This window comes from Cricetulus griseus, chromosome 7, assembly GCF_003668045.3.
Source record: "Cricetulus griseus strain 17A/GY chromosome 7, alternate assembly CriGri-PICRH-1.0, whole genome shotgun sequence".
In the NCBI taxonomy this organism is placed as follows: domain Eukaryota; kingdom Metazoa; phylum Chordata; class Mammalia; order Rodentia; family Cricetidae; genus Cricetulus; species Cricetulus griseus.
The window spans coordinates 134,221,793-134,241,017 of NC_048600.1; the positions used below are offsets into that span (position 1 = coordinate 134,221,793).

At 42.1% G+C, this 19,225-nt stretch overlaps 1 long non-coding RNA gene and 1 pseudogene across 1 annotated transcript in view; both read left to right on the forward strand.

Moving 5' to 3' along the window:
• The first annotated feature begins 233 nt into the window (after window positions 1-233).
• The window catches only part of LOC103164258, a 38,100-nt gene continuing 19,108 nt past the window's right edge, over window positions 234-19,225 (forward strand). The window contains exon 1 of the long non-coding RNA XR_003487087.2: window positions 234-967. This is a non-coding gene — a long non-coding RNA (uncharacterized LOC103164258). The remainder of the gene's footprint in view (window positions 968-19,225) is intronic.
• On the forward strand, window positions 15,218-17,748 carry LOC100750900 (annotated as a pseudogene).

Sequence of the window (19,225 nt, forward strand, 5' to 3'; positions counted from 1 at the left end):
CCTGGGTGCTCCATGGCTCTTTGGACCTCACAGCTCTGTGGGTACTGCAGAGCTGGGTGACTCAAGCTGAAGAGGCAGTAGTGTCCACACCCTGATGTGTTTTGGATTTCAGTTTTTTTTCCCCTCCTCAGAGGGGGCCTGGGAATCTCAGCTGGTGACTGGTTTCTGACTTTGGCTGTCAGCAAACAGTGTGTGGGGCTCTGCCTGCCCACGCCCTATGTCTGTGAGTGCTGTGGAGGCCATATGAGTCATGCCTGCATTTTTACAGGGTGGCCTGGTAACTCTTGATTGGCCACCATGAAAACATGGACCTCAGAAGCACAAGATGGCAGGAGGAAGCCATGGCTGCTGGCTGGTGCTGTTATGAGCACCAGCATTTTGTCAGTTTGGGGACTAGGAGGGTAGTCCCTGCCATGTCCAACACCTGGTGAGTCTGGCTCCATATTATACACAGAAACTCTGGGCATTGTCTACGTATAGCCACAGAGAAACAAGTTGCTTTCTGCAGCACAGCAAGTAAGATAAGAGGAGGTCGTGGACTGCCTTGGTGTTATGACATTCACCCTTTGTTCTACCAGCTAGATTCCCAGCATAGGGATATTTGCTTTTAAACACTTGCTTGGGTCAGAGTAGCTAAACTCTGCTACAGAGTGAATGGAGGACTGTGAACTATTTCTTCTCAGAGCCAGGAGAGGTTGGATATGGTGAAAAGGCTTTTGATCTTTGCAAAGAAAGGATCCCTTGAGGCTGGAGGCGGGCAGCCTTTAGGTGTCACTCACACTGGAGAAACTTTGATGGAGCACTGACTGAGTCCCGGGAGAGGCCATGTGAATGGAGGCAAGATGCTCCTGACTCTGGCCAGCTCAGGGAAAAGTCTATCTGGGGTTTCCAGGATCAACTGCCACGTGAGTAGTTTACTCAATGTTCCAGAAGTAATGAGGACATGGCGTTAAAGAAGGACATGAAGGTAAGAGAGCATACTTCCTGAATGTGTGTATGTGTATCCATGTGTGCCTGATGCCTTGAAGGCTAGAAGAGGGAGTTATGAATGGTTGTGAGCCGCCATGTGGGGGTACCTGCTCTTATTCACTGAGCTAGCTCCCCAGTCCCCTAGGTTTAACTTTAAAAGAAACTACCAACCTTTTTCTCCACATGTTTGTATTTCTGTTGGCAATGTATGAGGGTTTCAAGTTCTCCAAATCTTTGCCTGCACTTACTACTGTGTCATTTTTGTTGTGCTCACTTCAGTGAGTATGAGATGAAAACTCATTATGTTTTGTAGTTGACAGCTTTGTGACCATGAATGCTGAACATCTTTCTCTGGGCTATCCACAGGTCTAGTCAGACCTGCAGCCCATTACAAAACTGGGCTATTTTTACTTCATGTAAAGTTTTAAGAATTCTTTATATATTCTAAGTAAAAACCCATGCATATTATAGTCTGTATATTATCTTTTCATTTTTTCACCATTGATGACTTTGAAGTGAAAGTTTTTAGTTAGTTTTGAGGAAGTCAAATTTGTCAATTTGTTGTTTTAAGGGTGATGATTTTTATGTTATATAATAAAACATTTACTTTTGTGACACAGAGTCACCAAGATTTTTCTTCTAAAGAGTTTCGTGATTTTCTTGATTTTTGTTTATTGTTCATACTATATGAGAATATATTTGATTCCAAAATATAGATCTTGTGATCTTGCTGAAATAGCTAATTCATTTCAGGAGTAATTTTGGTAGATTCCTTAGAATTTTGTTTGTAAAGATAATTTACATAATTTACTTTACTTCTTTTACTTCTTCACTTAATTTACTTCTTTTCCAACAGAGATAGGTTTACACGTTTTGTTATATTGTATTAGCTAGAATCTCCAGTACAGAGCTTAATAGAAGTGTGAGTGGGTGTCACTTTAACTCTAGTCTTACAAGCAAAGTTTTCCATCCATGTTTAATCCTAAAGTATTTGTAAGGTATAGGCTTTATATAGACATCCTTTTCAAACTGACAAAATTCTCTTTCCATTTCTGCTTTATAGAGATGTTTTATTATGATAGAGTACTGGATATTTTTTTAAATCCATGAGTCTATTTAGATGATTGTGTATGTTTTAGTTTTTAACTTTATAAGTAATATATCCCATTAATTAAGTGTTGAATATTAAACCAACTTTTGGACGCTAGGATATAAATCCTCCTTGGACTATTTTTATGTGTAGTTGGGTTCAGTTTTATTTTTATTACACTTTTCTTTGTTGTTTGTGTGTGTGTGTGTGTGTGTGTGTGTGTGTGTGTGTGTGTGTGTAGTAACTTGTAGGAATTGATTCTTCCCTTCCATTATGTGGCTCCTGGAACTCACGTTGTCACAGCAGCAATTAGCCTTTACCTGCTGAGGAATTTTGCTGACACTTTGAGATATAATTATATTCATGAGAGATATTGGACTTCTGTTTTTCTTTCTGTTGGTAAGTTCCTCTGTTTTCTTGACTAGTTTGTGACAGATTCTTTCAATATTTGTAACCAATGAAGCCATGTAGGTTTTCCTTACAGGATAGTGTTAATTATTGATCCTGTTCTTTACTTAAGTGTACTATGTTTATATTTATTCTTGAGTTGGTTTTGGTAATTTGTAATTTTCTAGGAATTTGTTTATTTCGTTTAAGCTATGTAGTTTATTGGCATAAACATTCCATTGTATTTTAAAATCCTTTTAATCTCTGTAGGGCCAGAGATTAATGATGGGGTAGCCACAGTGGAAGTCCCAGTCAAACCCGAAAAGAATGATTTGCCAATGAGGACCACCCAGATTGACCCTAAAGTTTCTGATTTTTCATTTTGTCTGTCCTTTAAAGAGGCACAGGAACATATTATTTGAACCAAACACACATACTCTTGTGTAAAACAGGTCACCTGTATTTGTTAGATGGCTGGAACCATGAAGCTTTGGCTTTTGGCTCCTGTTTACCATTATTTCTAACTAAACTGATACAGCCTGAAAGGAAAAACAAGGGTCAATAGATGTTGGAAAAGCTAATGGCCTGTTAGAAGTCTTGCTTGCAGAGCTCATGTATTTGCCTTTGCAAGGGTAGAAATATTTTGACACAAAAGTCTGAGATATTTATCTTATCCAATGGGTTGAATGGTCCAGGTGCTGAGTTGTTCAGATGACCCAAGTTTTGAGAGTCTGTGTAGATGTGAGGGAGTTCTACTGGCTTTGTGAAAATATCTCTAGAGCCTAACTAGAGACCAGAAAAGCTAAGGAAACCTCTGAGATTACCCATGACACCAGGTATATCTAGGCCTGTCCTTGGAGCCCATGTTATGTGGGAGTTTCTTGCTCAATTGCAGGGTGGGGTCAATAGGGACAGTGGAAAGTCTGGTTTCCTAAGCCTCCATCAGTCCCCAGGACAACTGTAGGTCTTCTCCTGTTCTCTGCTGTTGAGTTAAACTTCTCCCTGGTCACATGAGGGATAACCAAGCTTTAAGGGGCTTGTTTCCATACATAACTTCCTTTGGCCACTTGTTACTACACGCTGCTCATTTCTCCTCTTTCAAAACTTCTTTTCCCTTGAAGGTGGCTGAGATCCTGAGACTAAGGAATTCAGGCAGAGGTTCCAGGGTCATCTCATGCTCCTAATCTAGCAGTGTTTAGATCTTGGAGTGAGTAGGATAGCACCCGGCCTCTAGTGACCAATCATTTTCTTATCACAGAATAGAAGGGATCCCCTTGGTACAGATTGACCCCTCAGCAGACAACAGTGGAGTGTGAGTTCATAAGGGTTTGAAGTCAGCTTCATCTCCCCCAAAGTTTTCTCTGGAATTCACTTTCCTGTCTTCTGTCAAACTCCAAGTCTGAGTAGAGTGTCCCTCCCCTAAGATTATGGTTATATCTTCAGCAAGGCTGAGGCAGCTGAGCTTCTGACCATCAGTGAAGTCACCCTGGACCAGAACAGCCTAAGGCAGATGTCCTTTAAGTTACAAAGCAGAGATACCCATGGTTTTGCTTCTTTAGGAAGTTATTTCTTTTCTGTAATCATGCAGAGAGTGGATCTGTCTCTTCCTATCAGCCTACCTCGGTGGATCCTGTGCCTCACATGCATATTTCTACCAAAACTTTTATTCTTATGATGGAATTGAGTCCCTAGAATATCTTGCTTTCTTCCTGAAGGATGTCATCCTAAAGATTCTGACTTTTTCCCTCCTGTGGCCTTTGTATGATGTTCCACAGAGCATTCATCCCTTGATATCCACATGATTCTCTCCAGAACAGATAAGTGTTGGGACTCTTTGGGGTCAAGAAGTCATAATCTGTCATTGACCTCCACACAATTAGGTCAAACACCTAGATTGAAAGTAAGACCCACCCAGACTCAAGTGGAAGTGGAGGAGAAAAACACTACACGAAAAGTCTAGACGTGGTGGCTTTTCTAGATATTGAAAGTTGATTTTAAAGATACAAACTTTCTGTATATAAAAGCTGGATGTATACTGTTATGGAGCATGAGGAGATCCTGCAGCCTCGAGGAGTGAGTGACTCTAATCATCAAATGGTCAGGGTCAGTCAGGGGAATTCAGAATCGCACTCTGTTCACACAAGTGGAAGGTCAAGGCCAAGGCAGAGTCCCTGGGATGTGAAGCAGAGCCAGCCTGTATCATGGCCCCCTCCCTTAGGAAAGGTCCTGATGCCATGTGTGCTGTAGATATTCTCCATGCTACTCCAAGGGCCCAGCCATACTCAGCAGTTATGACTCTAGTTGTTTCCTGGGCAAAGTGGGGCTGAGATGGGAAAGACCCCAACTGTAGAGTTTCTGTATACTGACAATATCCTAGTCTCTAGACATAGGCCAGTCTCCTGGGATCTTTCTGCCCAATCCAAGGTTGGTTTTCAGAGAATCTCCAAAAATCTCTAATTTTTCCTGACTCCTCCCAGGGTTCCCTGGGTATGGACATGGAACACTTAAAAATCCCACTCCCCCTTTTGTTTGCAAAGTGGATTCCCAACTCACCTCATAGTGCTCCCTTAACTCTGTTGTGTGCCAGACTCTCTCTGTGTTCAGGACAACTTCTGGCTCTTGTCTGTTCTATCAGCCTGTTTATCCTGCACCAACCCACCCCATTCTGAGATCTCATAGGCTGTTTCTTATATTCCTGGGGGGGGGGTCCTCATTCTCCATCTACACACTCAAGTGTTTATAAGCATCTATGATGTGTCAGAAAATATGCCCCAAACAAAACATCAGCTTCACTAAAGCTGATCTCTAAACGGATTATGCATGTAGGAGAGAGTGGATGTTAAATGTAATGACAGAAGGTGCAATAGAGCTGGGTACAGTAGGACGGTATTCTTTACACTACAACTTCTTTAAAAATTTCCACTTATAACTCCTTTCCACCTGAGAAATTTTTATGTGACTGCATATTTAGGCATATAAAATAGGCATACAAATAAAACCTTAAGTAATAAAAGGTCAAAAAGGAAATTATTTTACTATGTATTAAAGATAAAAACAAACTTCCATATTAATGAGATATATGTACTTGTTTAACGTTTCATAAAGAATTAAATTTTAGCCAGGCATGATGGAGTCCATCTTTAATCCCAGCACTCAGGAGACAGATCTTTATGAGTTCAAGGCCACCTAGTCTATATAGCAAGTTCCAGCCACCCAGAACTACATAGTAAAACACTACTTTAAAAAAAGAAAAAGGCTGGGTGTAGGTGGTGCACGCCTTTAATTCCAGCACTTGGGAGGTAGAGGCAGGTGGATCTCAGTGAGTTCCAGGCCAGCCTGGTCTCCAGAGCGAGTGCCAGGATAGGCTCCAAAGCTACACAGAGAAACCCTGTCTCGAAAAACCAAAAAAAAAAAAAAAGAAAGAAAGAAAGAAAAAGAAAAAGAAAAAGAAAGGAGAAAGAGAAGAAAGAAAAAAAGAAAAGAAAAGAAAAAGAATTAAATCTTGTCTGAATATTTAAAATTGAAAAATATAGAACATTTTCAATGTTTTTCAGAGTTTATCAATATTTTGATTTATAATTGTTAATGCTAAGAGTGCTGTTTCACATAACATATAACACAAAATAGCAGAAAGAGGTTTATTTATTTATTTATTTATTTATTTGGTTTTTCGAGACAGGGTTTCTCTGTGGCTTTGGAGGCTGTCCTGGAACTCTCTCTCTAGACCAAGCTGGTCTCGAACTCACAGAGATCCTCTGCCTCTGCCTCCCAAGTGCTGGGATTAAAGGCGTGCACCACCAATGCCCGGCTCAGAAAGAGGTTTATGATGGCTTTAGAAATTATTGGAAACTGTTCTGATTCCAAGACAAACTCATATGATGATTTTAAATGAAATTCAAGCCAACAACTCAAACAGTAATATTTAAGATAAAAATCTAGCATAATACAATAAAAATAGACTACTTTGACACTTAAATGTTGAGAAATGAGGGTATGGAAGTATTAAAAGTGTTTGCTTTCTGTAATTAAATCATCTGTTTTACAATGTCTGCCATCCATTGTCTTAAAACCTGTGTTTCTGACCTGATACAGTGGCATGAAGTTAATTAGAAAGCATATAGTCATTTGAGCTCAAGAATGTAAAGCCAGTATGATCAATGAAGCAATATCTTGTTTTAAGTAAATAAGTAAATAAATTTAAAAAGAAGAGAAAAGGAAATAAGAACTGTTTTCTATGTTCCCAATTTTCTGATGGAGGCAGAACAGATGCTTATCCCAGGTGCCCTGTAGCAGGTGTCTCTCCATGTTCCTCACTCATTTTATATTTTCCTTTCCTTGGTTTCTTTGTTCTGTATTCTGGATAATGTCTTCAGATCTATCTTCAGCTTTGTCTAATTTGCTGCTTGTCTACCCAAGAGTTTGATATTGTGTGGCTCACTAGAACCTACTCTCCAGTCTTGAGTCAATGGGATCCCTTGGCCCTGATAGTACATTTTTAAAACCTTAAATCTCTCGCACCATAGCTCCCTGAACAAGAACATCCCATCCCTTTGAAATCTTGAAAAGCCATGGCCTATGGTTGGGCTTTACAGCTTCCCCACAACCTCTGTCCATGTGCTTGTACTTAGTCTTTCTACCCTCACTATTCCCACTGGCACCTTGAGGTGACTTACTGATATGTTCTTGGCCTTGCTTTGTGTGCTCACCGTTACTTCAGTTAGTCCTTCTTTTTAGTTCTCCAAGCTGGGGTTCCCTAGCTATGGTCTGTGGCTTTTCACTCATGATACCTGGGGTCTTTTCCCATTTCCTGAACTGTTTTTCTTAACTCAGCTCCCAGTGGCCTTTGCTGAGGCCTTTTTTCCTCAATGTGCCTTGAATTTTCTAAGTAGTAGAAATACTGCCTGGGACAGGTGAACTGCTGGCTTGGAGGGAAGACAAGACTGAGCAGAGGCAGACACAGTAGTGCTGGGGATGGCAAGAGTTCAAGGTAAAGCTGTGGGGTTTGAGGAGGAGGCTTCATGGGATTTGGATTGGGGAGAGTGGTATAGAGGCCAGAAGTGCTTTGGAAGGAATAGAGACTCCTAAATAGGAACACTGGACACCCATGGTATAATGGTGGGTGTGCATTTGTGCAGGCCCAAACCAGCCACAGCCAGAGCAGCTGAGGCAGCTTATACCATCAGAGCACAGCTTACAAAGCTAGGATTCTCAGCTGGCAAGGTGCTCAGCTGGGATTCAGCTGAAGCTGCTGATCCAGCTGAGCCTTGGTTGGTGGTCATTTCATATTCAGAGCATCGCCTCCATGAGCACAGTCCTTCATGGATTCCTTTCCTATTCTGGGTATGGCTCCTGTCTCCCCTGAGCCATCCTCATTCTGGGCTCTAATTTGACATCTCCCTTCAAAGAATCCAGCTCCCCTTCATAGGATCAATGCTTATTAAACCCCACTGCATGCCAGGGCTGCCTTCAGCTCCCTTCAGGGTTCACCATATTGAGTCTCTAAAACCCAGCCCTCCAAAATTGCTGCCTCTGCTGGGGGATCCAACCCAGAGTTATTGGGTTTGGACTTACGACCACTGGCCCCACTTGGCACATGTTATGTCCTGAGCCAGGGGAACAGCCATGCAATAGGTAGAGTGGTCTGTGTTTGGGGCCAGGGGAGAAGTTTATGCCTACTGCATCCTGCCAGTGCAACACTGGATTCCCACAGCAGTGCTCTCCATGTTCTGATTCATCTGTTTGTTAAACATGTGGATTTTGGATTTGTAGTTTGTGGGGCTGTGTAGGCCTGGTCGCACCAGCTGTTTACAATCTATCATCCAGCACAGCTTCCATGTGGCAGTTACGCTGGTTTCCTCTGAGAGTAAGAATCTCAGTGTCCAAACATTGGGCTTTCAGCTCAAAAGCAACTACATCCTTAGCATTTGTGTCCCCACAGTGACTGGAAAATTGCACATTCTCACTACTTGATTTGCTTTACAAAGTCAGTATTATAGTCTAGATAGCTTTCTTGAAAAGCTAATGGGAGCATAGTAAAACATTAGCCAGAATCACATGAGGCTGCTACAGGCTCCTATAGGGCTACCCAGGCCCTGAAGCCATCCAGTGAGTACTGACTCCCTGGATTCAGAGGACTCTGCCTCTTCCCACTAGTTCAGCCTGGAGAAAGGTCTCTTTCCACAAAAGTCTGTTATTGTTCCCTTAGAACTCTGTCTTTTCCCAATAGACATATGGCAAGGGCCATGAGCAGATATTTTGGAGACCTGAAAAATCTTACCAGCTAATAAACACAAGATAAAAGCTGTCTCACCATTGATCAAAGAAATGCAAAGCAAAACAGTAAGGCCCTTGCATTCCTGAGTCCACAGAACCCTGGTATAGTCAGAGATGTGGCAGACATTATTTTCTGGGAAGAATCTTAGCTTTTTACCTGCTTACTCTACCCTTGGTAAGTGGTCTCAAAGATGTGGATAGGGTGTGAACAAAGGTTACATAAAATATACTCTCATTGCCTGACACATTGCTAGGAAAAACGAGACATGTCTTTAAGTGGTCCAATTTGGAGCAATGATTAGATAAACCCCTCGGAACCTCTCAGAATAATTAGTTGTTGCTGTTAATCCTAGCACTCAGGAGGCAGAGGCAGGTGGATCTCAGTGAGTTCAAGGCCAGCCTGGTCTGTTACACAGAGAAACCTTGTCTCAAAACAAACAAACAAACAAACAAACAAACAAAATCTTTTCTGACATCTGCTTTTCACTGTTGTTTTTAGACCATTGATTCTTACAGGATAATTAATATAATTAGATTAATAGCTGCAGTGTTTGTTACTGTTTCTGTTGTTCTCGTTCTTTGCTCTCAATTTTGCTTTTAACATTTTTTTCTATTTTTTGTGGTTTTGATAATTTTGTATTATTATATTTCCTCTTCATTCTTTCATATCAATTGTATTTATTTTTAAAGTTTTGGTGATTGTTCTTCACTATCCATAAAGCATCATTCAATAAACTGTCAACCCCACAGGTAATGCAGAAAACTCACAATAATGAAGCATTTCCACCTCTCCATCTTTTATTCCTGTATCACTGCTGTTGTGCATTTGACTTACATGTAGGTGTTCATATGTAAGTCTGTATATGTACAGTGTGTGCATAAGCAAACACACCATAGCCATTATTTAGGCGAACATATCTGCTAGATAAATTAGTAGTAAGAAAGAGAACTACAGATATAGCTCAGTGGCAGAGCACTCAATTTCTTGGTTCAAAAATAAGAAATATGGAAGTTTTAACCAGATGTGGTGATACATGCTTTTAATCCCAGCACTCAATAAACAGAGGCAGGTGGATCTCTGTGAGTTCAAGGACAGCCTGGCCTACATAGGCAGGGCTATGCAGAGAGTACAAAAAAATGGGGCGGGGGGGGGGAGAAAGAAAAGTTTTAGTTTTAGTTTTATTTTATGTACTCTTTCTAGAATGCTTTTCCTTTCCCTTTGTATTTTTTTTTCTGTTTTTACAGTATATTTTCCTTTCTCTCTGAAGAGCTTTTAACATACAAAAGGGAAATCTTGCTTTATCTCAGAAGGACAATATTACAGGGTACAGATTCCGGGTTGGCCATTTCTTCAAAGTTTATTTAATTATCATTATTTATTTATTTATTTGGTTTTTCAAGACAGGGTTTTTCTTTGTATCCCTGGTTGTCCTAGAACACTTTGTAGACAATGCTCATCTTAAGCTCAGAGATCTGTCTGCCTCTGCTTCCTGAGTGCTAGGATTAAAGGCGTGTATCACCACCACCTGGCTTATTTACTTATATTTATTATTAGTTATGTGCCTTTGTGTGCGTCTGTTTGTGTGGTTGCCTTCAGAGGCCCAGAAGAGAGTGCTGGATTTCATGAAGCTGGAGTGAGTTGAACTTGGGTTCTCTGGAAGAGGAACAGGCTTTCTTGACCACTAGGCAATCTCTCCGGCCCGTGGCAATTTCTTTTTTAATACTTTAAGCATTGAACTATGTTCTGCAGGATCTCTGAGGTATGGGATGCAGTTCTTGTTCTTGCTCCTCCAAAGAGCATTTCTTTTCTTCTGGACTCTTTATGGTTTTCCTCTATCTTTTTTTTTTAATTATTAAGTTTGAATATGGCTAGGGCAACATCTTTGGGATTGTTTCAGTTTCTCTTGGTATTCATTCTTTGAGATTACAGAGGTGGTAGTCTGATGTCTCAGCCACTGTGACTTCAGACCTGTTCCTTTCCTTTTCATATCCCCTCTATTCTCTGCAGCTGTCTCACAGATCATGGGTATTTGGTCCATTTTTTAAAGAAAATTTCAGTCTTTTTCTTTTTGCTTTTCAAATGTTGTAGTTTCTAATGTCACATCTATTCTTCCCTCAGTTGTGTCTCATGGCCTAATGAAATCTTCATTTCCCTTCTGGTATTTTGATATCAGTGTTTCATTTTGATTCTTTTTGAAAATTTCTATTATCTGCTTGCTTACGTTGCTTCTGTTCTTGTAGTTCTTGCTCTGACTGTTCTAAACTACCTGTCAAGACCAGTTCTGGCTTCAGTTTATTTGATCTGTTTGTCTTTCTGTCTGCCTGATGATTTTCTAGTGAGAAACAATAGTTGATAGTATCAGAAAAGGAGCTTCAGCGAGTTCTTTTAAATAATAAGTGGTAAAGTGGGATGGGAGAGCACTAAGCACCCATGTTTGTTAAATAGATGCTATTCTTTGACATTGATGGGAATCATGCAAGCTTAAGTGAAACTGGGAAGATCCAAGGGGAATTTTGTCTTTATCAGAATGGAGGTTCTAAAGAGGCTGGAGGGGAAAAAGAGGGCAATATCTGTTCTAGCCAGAACTTCAACACCCATTTAGAAGGACATCTAAAAACCTGTTAGGCTTGTTCTTCAGGCAGGAGTGTGCCAACTCAGAACACCCTTGGGCATGATGCTCTGACTCAGATTCCCCAGCTGTGTAGTTTGAGGGTGGTCAGATACTGTCAGGTCAGTCCACATGGAGACAACATGCCTGCAGGTCAGACTGGCACAACTGCAGCTTGTGGCTGTCTGACTCAGAAGGAGACAAGATGCTATTTGGTTTCTTCATCTGGCTAGGGAACCAGGTTAAATCATTTGACTGCCACACCCCATTCAAAGATGCAGTTTAACTCACAGTCAGGCCTGTATAAAGATATGTTGAGCCATCACTGTGCCCAGAGTCTTTCATTTTTTGTGGAGAGCAGATTGTCGCATGAACAAAAGTTTTGTTTTGTTTTGTTTTTTTAATTTTTTAAAAATTACAGTGTGTTGCTTCTTTTTCACATTTACTTATGGTGAGTTTAGAGTTCATTACAATTTCAAGGATTTTTTGTTTGTTTGTTTGTTTTGTTTTTCGAGGCTGTCCTGGAATTAGCTCTTGTAGACCAGGCTAGTCTCAAACTCACAGAGATCTGCCTGCGTCTGCCTCCTGAGTGCTGGGATTAAAGGTGTGGGCCACCAACCACCCAGCCTTCATTGCATTTTCTAAAATGATGTACCCAATGGTGTCCTGAGACAGATGTCTGTTTGGGTGGTGGCCACAGTACAGCAGTAGAAAGGATGGAAGGAAGAAGAGTGCTTGGAGTGGGGTAGGCCTGTGTGCCCCAAGCCTCTGCCTCAAAGGTGGGCTGGGATAAGAACCCCAATACACTTTCTGATTGTACTCTCTGTGAGGTCAGGCATGGAGTAAGGGTGATGTGACACCATGCTCACTTTCCCTCTGCATGGAACTAGGTGGAGGATTTTACTGTTGGAAGAGCAAACTATTATGCAGTGATCTAGCAGGAGCTGTGGCAGAGGGACCCGCTTCAGAGTCTAGAATGCTTTGGATATGTAATGTTAATTGCTGAACAAGAGTGCTGTCAAGAAGTCTGAAGATGCTTTACTTATGTGTCTGGGTCAGTGCCAGAAAAGTGTTGGGGAACCCACTCTGACTTCAGTGCCAAATAAGGCTTCATGGGGTACAACTGCACACAGGACTCTCTCACTGAACTCTGACGTTTAGTTGGATAACATTCCCTTGGTCAGAAAGACTCCCTTCGAATGTTGAATTGAGATACAGATGGTATAACCAATTCTGGGATGGACTCTCTCTTATGGCTGTATTGTGAGGGTAAGAGGCTGTGAGAAATAACTACACGAAGCTATGAGGTCAACTTTGAGCTGCAGTGGAGACTCCAAGATTTTGGAGATGCCAGAACAGTGAAACATCTGCCAAGGAGAGTTGCATACAGGAAGTGTAACCAGTCCAAGAGAGAAATATATGTCGAAAGCAGCAAATTGGGAAGAACAGAGCCATATAAGCCTTTTGATACAGGACATGGAGCTATAATATTCGGTGTTTTCCCTGCTGGGTTCTGGTCTAGCTTTGACCCAGTATTTCCTCACTATTATCCCACGTCTCCTTTTTGGAATGGCTATGTATATTATGTGCCATTAAATATTGGAAATATGTAATTGTCTTTTTGAAAATTTTACAGAGGTTATAATTAAAATATTTCCTCGAGTTTCAGAAAAGACTTTGGATTTTTGATGTTTGAACTTCATGTTGAGAGTGTAAACGATAACGGGGACTTTGGAAGTGAGATATTATGCATTTTACATTATAATATGGACATGAGCCTAGGTAGGTAAGGGAATGGAATGTTGTGGTTGGATGAGAAATGTCCCTTATAATCTCAGACATTTGAACACTTTTTCTTCTGTTGGTGGTGTTGTCTAGGGAGGTTTAGATAGTGCAGCTTTGCTGAAGAAAGTATGGTACTAGAAGCAGGCTTTGAGATTAACAGCTCAGTACCACTTCCTGTTCTCCCCCCACCCCCACCCCCTACCCCATTCTCTTTCTCTCTCACGCCTCTATACCATGATTGACTCTTGTCTCTCTAGAATCATAATCTCAAATAAATCCTTCCTTCTCTAAGTTGCCTTGGTCATGGTATCTTATCATAGCACCAGGAAAATACAGTTTGTCTTTGCTTCCTGGGCAGACCATGGTCATCTCAGCCCCCTTTCTGGGCCCTACTGTCTGGAAGTGTCTCCACTATTGACCTATAGGTATCTGTTTTTATCACCCTCCCAGCTGCCTTCAGTCTTGGACATTTCTCACTTACTAGGACACTGCTGTCACAGCACTTAGCTCCATCTCTATGGCATGTTATTGCCAAAACAAAGTCTATAGAGAGACTCATGCTTGAGAACTTACTGGTGCTCTCCTCATCCAGACACCCTTTACAGAACAGGAAATACTTGTAATCCACTGAAAGCTAAAGCAATGCATTTCTAGGGGTGAGGTAGCAGCTGGCAGGGGAGAGATTCCAGAATGAAGGTCCTTTCCACTTCCTTGTCTTTCCTTCTGCCACCCTCCCACTTCTTGCTCTAGAGGCTAAGTTTATCTGCCTTTCCAGTCTGTTTACAGACACAGTGAGGGAGGAGAAATCCATGTATCCTGTTCTCACCTTCTCTGCCCTGAATCATGTTTCCAACAGATGTGGTAGAGAAAGAAAGTCATTATGCAGAGGTACTAGCCCTTGAATGCCTCTGTTCTCCTTGGTGGGAGACTCAAGGGTTGCAACCTGGGTGCTATTTGGAGTTAGCCTGATACAGCCTTCTGTATTTTGAGCAGTCAGCTGCAAGGGTGCACTTTGTTGTTGACAAATAACACAAGTAGAAATACTGAAAAAGTCTGTGTCTCTGAAGTATCTCAATGCTCATTTTACTTCCTCAAAGGCATTGTGTGATAACAGGAGAGGCTGATGTTCTCCCACCCCCTCTTAGAGCGGCTCTTTTCTATCTTCGAAGGCTCTTTGCTTTTGCTGTCATTCTAAATATTTTAAGAATAATTTGATAAGTGTCCCACAAAACCTCTGTGCACTAATGGATGGGTTCTGGGGAGATTCAGAGTGAGTGGGGAGGTGACCCTGACTTTAAGAGCCATGCTTTGGAGAAAGTAGGATAGCTGGCTTTGGTTGTGAGGCTTGACTCACATGTGCAAGTCAGACAGGTAGCATCTTCCTCATAGCAGTCCTTTCCAGGGGGACTCTGGGGCAGTTGGTAGCTGTCCAGAAGGGCCCTACTACATTTGTATGGTAGCTTTCTGCTGGGTGGTGGGCTGGGTATCCTGTGCTTCCCCATTCCAGCTATCCACTGCTGGTAAAGAGTGGATTTGAACTCTGGACTTCCCACACACAGACCTGTAGCCACTCTCTTTGGGTAGGGTTAATGGAACAGCCACTGGTAAAGAATAGAAGAAAGTGGCCTCAATGTCTGAAGTGTTTTTGTTTGTGTATGTTCATGTGTGTATGTGTACATGTGTGTACATATGTGTGCACACATGCATGCAGAAACCAGGGGTCAATGAAATGTCTTTAACTGCTCTCCACCTTATTAATTTTTTTGAGACAGGTCTCTCACTAAACCTGGCCCCTCATAAATTGACTAGTCAGAAAATCACAAAGATCTCTGTTTCCCCCATTCTAGGATTTATAGGTACACACTTCCATACCTGGATTCCCCCCACCCCTTGAGTATTGGGAATTGAAATCATGTTCTCATGCTTGCATGACAAGTCCATTTTTAACTGAGATTTCTCTACAAGCCATCCCACTGGTTTTAAAAGGGTGGTTTCTGCAAGACCAAACAAAGCAGGGCTCCTTGACACCAGATGTTTCCACACTCCCCAGGAAGATATAAAAGGAGTATGTACTGTGGCACAGGGCACACGGTGGCCTCAGGTGTGTTCTGAACAAGCAATTCAGACTGTAGTCACAGAATGAAAAAAAGAGACTACATGAGATTGAACAAAACCTTAAATTTTTTCTTATGAATTTGACCTAAAATTTGAATCAAATTTTAATGAAACAGAATCTCCTTCCTTTAATAATCCTCAATTCAAATTTAGTAAGTGCTGGGCCAGACCAAGAATGACTGTATGACCCTGGGCTCAGGTCACGACCATTTGTCAGGTTTTCTCATAGTTTGGTCTTGAAGAGGACCATCACAGCACCAATTCCACTAGTCAGAATATGTGGCCTGAATTTGATTCTTACCTCTCTACTTGACTGTCTAGGGAAATAGTATCTGTGAGGCTGAGTTTATTTTTCTGAAAACTAGACTTATCAAAGGCACTTACATTATTCACTGTGACTAATAAAATGGTATGGAAGCCCTTTCACAATTTTAACTGTATGTGGCAAATAGGACAGGCTTTCCAATCTCTAAAACGTACCAGATTAATGTCTAGTATGTACAAGTGATTCATTCTATTTAAAAGAGCAACTCCAAGAGAAAGATGTGTAATTGATACAAATAAGCAGTGTGTGTGTGGTTCTCATCCATGGGGTTATCAGTAAAATTCAAATTAAAATAGCAGAGAGACAAGTGTTCCTGCCAGAAGGAGCTGTGATGTCTGGTGGGAAACTGCTAGAGACAGCATGGGTTCAAAATGCTAGACAGGACATGGTGGCCTGGAACAGCGCTATATAGAGAGCTTAAGGCTTCTGAGGGAGAATAATTGTCCTGATCAGCATTATTGCTGATGGCAACATGACATTAGGCTGGAATTCACAAAGCCTTTAGGTTCTAGTTGATTTGGAAGGGATAAATTCACTCCAAGCAAATCTGTGGAGCATGCTTGAAGGCCTCATGGGACAGGTTTGGTTCTCAGGTGAAATGAAATCATGTTGGAACAGGGAACATCTTGACATGTGGTCTCTTTGAAGTCTGGCCCCATCCATAGAAAGGAATAAAAAACTTTCTCAGGGCCACACCGTCCTGAGGGAATAAGATGGTGGGGAAGAACGTTTTGTTGTCTATTGCAGTTTATGCAGAAGACTCAGAGCCTGAACCTGATGATGAAGCTTGAGTTGACGCTGTGGGCGGCGCGGCTGAAGAGAAAGGTGGCCTGGTGTCTGATGCCTGAGGAGAAGATGACTTCTCCTGCCTAGGGGGTGAAGATGGTTATGAAGAAGATGAGGGTGAGAACAGCAAGCAGTTGGAAGATGATGATTCAGAGACTGAAAAACCTGAGGCTGATGACTCAAAGGATAATACACAAGTAGAGAAGAGGGATCCCCAGGAATTAGTGGCCTCCTTTTCTGAAAGGGTCTGAAACATGTCATCTGGTAAAATCAAGATCCCACCATAACCACCCAGCAGATGTTCAAATCACCTGCAAGATAAGACCCAGAAGCTTTATAATCAAAAGACAAAGGAGGGAATGGATATGAACTATATCATCCAAAGGAAGAAGGCGTTCCAGAACCCCAGCATCTATGAGAAACTGATCCAGTTCTGTGCCATTGATGAGCTGGGCACCAACTATCCAAAGGATATATTTGACCCGCATGGATGGTCTGAAGATTCCTACTATGAGGAGCTAGCTAAGGCCTAGAAGATTGAAATGGACAAATTGGAAATCGCCAAAAAGTAGCAAACCAAAATTGAGTTTGTGCCGGGCACCAAGAAAGGCACCATGACCAATGCCTCAGCTACCACCACCACTACTGCCTGCACAGCTGTTGCAGATGCCCAAAAGAGAAAGAGCAAGTGGGACTCTGCCATTCCAGTGACAATAATAGCACAATCCACCATCCTTACTACCACAGCCACGCTGCCAGCAGCGGTCACTGTCACCACCAGTGCCAGCAGCTCCAAGACCACCACCATTTCTGCTGTGGGCACCATTGTGAAGAAGGCCAAGCAGTGACCAGAGGACATCCCAGGACTTGACTAGACCATGCAGCCCAGTGACTGCTCCCCACGTGCCTTCCAGAAGGAGCCTCTGTGACATTCCAGCTGAAAGGACATTGCAGCAGAGGCAATGGAGAGTGATGGACACCGATTGAAAGTCCTGTGTTCTTAGGTCCTGGCATGTCAGATACACTGGCTTTTCCCATGCTGTGTTCAGGAAAACATGAAGTGCAAGTGCCCCTGAAAAACAAACAAACAAACAAACAAACAAACAAAACCCAACAAACTTTCTCAGGTCAGGACCAGACAAACCTCTGTGTTAAAGGCTCCCTTAAATTTGTGACAATTAAAGATAGTGGCTTGGCCAAACTAGGCCCTCTGCATATGGGAGACAGTTGTGTAGCTAGGTCTGTCTGAGATACCCCTGGCAGTAGGAACAGGATGTATCCTTGATGCATGAGCTGACTTTTTGGAACCCATTCCCTATGGTGGGATGCCATGCTTAGCTTTGATGCAGGGGGAAAGGGTTTGATCCTGCCTCAGCTTGATAGGCCAGACTTTGTTGACTCCCCATGGTAGCCCTTACCCTTCCGGAGTAGTGGATGGGGGCTGGGCTGGAGGGGGAAGCAAGGGGGACAGGAGGAGGGGTGGGAGGGAGAGTTGTGGCTGGAATGTAAAATGAAATTTTAAAAAAAGATATAAAATCAAATTTAAAAAATTTTAGAAACATGAATTCTTATTGTTTTTTATTTTTATTAAAAATTACATACAAAAAAGATACTGTATTGGCTATAAGGAACAGAGTTGGAAGAAGCTGTGCAAACTAGAAATATGAAAAAACTGTGTTACATCAAACTAACCTAAGTTTCTGTTTCCAAGTAGAAGCCTGCCACAGTAAAGGCTGTGCAAGTCATGATGCTCAGGAAAAGCTGTTTTTGTGTTTCTCCTCACAGATGTTATGCTGCTGTTCCTTTAGGAGGAAAGAAAAGTGGTGTCCTCAAGTACATCCCCAGGCAATGGCTCTTTACTGCTTCTGTCCACTTCTCCATGGTTTAGTTGCTGGGACTTTGCTTTGTCTTTTAGTCACTCCTGAGACTGCCCACTTTTTATCCCCGCCTCCCTTTTTCCTAAGATGGCAAATTGGATCATATGATACCATTGCAATGTTTGGGTCTTATCTTGTGGTCTGACTCTGTCCAGAACTAGTGATGACACTTTTCATCCTTGCCTCATACACATTTATGGGCACAAATTCGGTGGGCAATGGCTTCAGGCCCTTTATAATGCTGTCACTGTCACAGGCCTTGGCCTCCTCATCTTGTGCATCAACTATTCCTCTCACAAGATGTTTAGGGAATATACTATTGTAATGATAAGTCTTTCTGCCAAAGCTGCCCGAGCCCTGCCACCACATGGGCACTTTCTGTCAGTTGCCTGAGTTCCACCCCACCCCCCACCCCCGTGTTAGGGCCCCAAATAATGCACAGAGACTTATATTATGTACAAATGCTGCTTGAACAAAGACTAGAATTTCTCATCTGCTAGCTCAGTCTTAATTATCAACCATAATCATAAGACTTACCTTATGGAGTACACTGGTGGAAGGCGTCCTGTCTTCCAGGGCTCACATGGCAGCTCCACAGAGAGGAGGAGGAAGAGCAAGAGCAAGAGCAAGAGCAAGAGCAAGAGAATGACTTCCTGTTTGTCCCTGCTTATATATGAGTCTGCCTGCTATGTCACTTCCTGCCTGTATCACAAGACTTCTTTTTACTACATTTCCCATAAACCTCCTTGACTCCCAGTCCCGCCTAACTTGTTGCCTCATTGGCCAAATAGTGCTTTATTAACAATCAATAAGATAAACAAAAACAGAAGGACATTCCCCATCATACTATTGCTTAGGTGGTGTCTTTTTTTAATTTTCCTGTTTCCATGATACCCTGACAAGAGCAACTTAAGAGACAAAGGGCTTATTTTAGCTCACAGTCCAAGGTAAAGTCCTTCAAGGTGGGGAAATCATTGAGGCAGGATATTGAAGCTGTCAAGTTACATCT